Genomic DNA, 823 nt, shown 5'->3' with positions numbered 1-823 from the left:
AGCAACAAGGCAATTCAAAGTGCTTTACACAAAATCAGAATAAGTGTTTATTAGGTCGTAAGCTCGTTGCTTATAGCTTTTATCAGCTGAATATGTAATGAGGTTGAGTTATGTGGGTCTCGCAAACCAAAACGCCCTGGTGTTTAATCAAAGAGCAACATACATTTATGTTTTTTGTTGTTGTTTTTTTTGCATATAGCTTAGAAGTTCCAACCAACCTGCAGTTTACATTTTATATGGCTTCTCAGCTTTTTGTTTTTTAACTGTTAGTAATATGTAGAAAAGCATGGAAAGTTTGAAGCTGATACTGAGTGATTACAACCGTTTGACTGCATAGCCGTGAAGAAAAACTATTTTTCCAAAAGGTCTGTGTAAGTTATTAGCCGAGAAATCAACCTGACCGGAAGCTGAAAAGGCAGAGGACATCCCCCAGGCACAAACAGGAGATTCTTTCTCAAAGCACAGCCAAACAACTCATATACAGTTTCATTTGACAGAAATAAACAATTTTCCAGATTTATTGAGCAAATAAAATTCTCTCTTCAGCTCATTTCACATTGCTTTTTCTCTTTAGAGGATTGTGTCGGGAATGGAGGGAGCCAAGAAAATTACCTGGCATGATGAGAGTGCTATTGGTGTGTGCATTAAAAGTAGATCAATAACAGTGTTGGGAGGGTGTGAAGGGGTTGGGGGCGGGACGACCCAGAGGACGCAAACACATGATCAGTGTATCAGCGTTGTAATGCACTTATCTTCTGGCTCATCAGAACAACTCAATCAAACATCCAGTGCTGCCATGTTAGCGAGGGGCTCCTGAGGGCCC

At 40.2% G+C, this 823-nt stretch overlaps 1 protein-coding gene across 1 annotated transcript in view; it reads right to left on the bottom strand.

Annotated features, from left to right (window-relative positions):
* Nucleotides 1-823, bottom strand: part of dipk2ab (divergent protein kinase domain 2Ab) — a gene marked incomplete in the record, with an annotated part of 24,782 nt that overhangs the window by 1,944 nt on the left and 22,015 nt on the right.

The sequence above is a fragment of the Etheostoma spectabile genome, chromosome 22, assembly GCF_008692095.1.
Source record: "Etheostoma spectabile isolate EspeVRDwgs_2016 chromosome 22, UIUC_Espe_1.0, whole genome shotgun sequence".
Lineage (NCBI taxonomy): Eukaryota > Metazoa > Chordata > Actinopteri > Perciformes > Percidae > Etheostoma > Etheostoma spectabile.
Note: the sequence above shows the minus strand (reverse complement) of the source record. Positions and strands in the feature narration are given on the sequence as shown.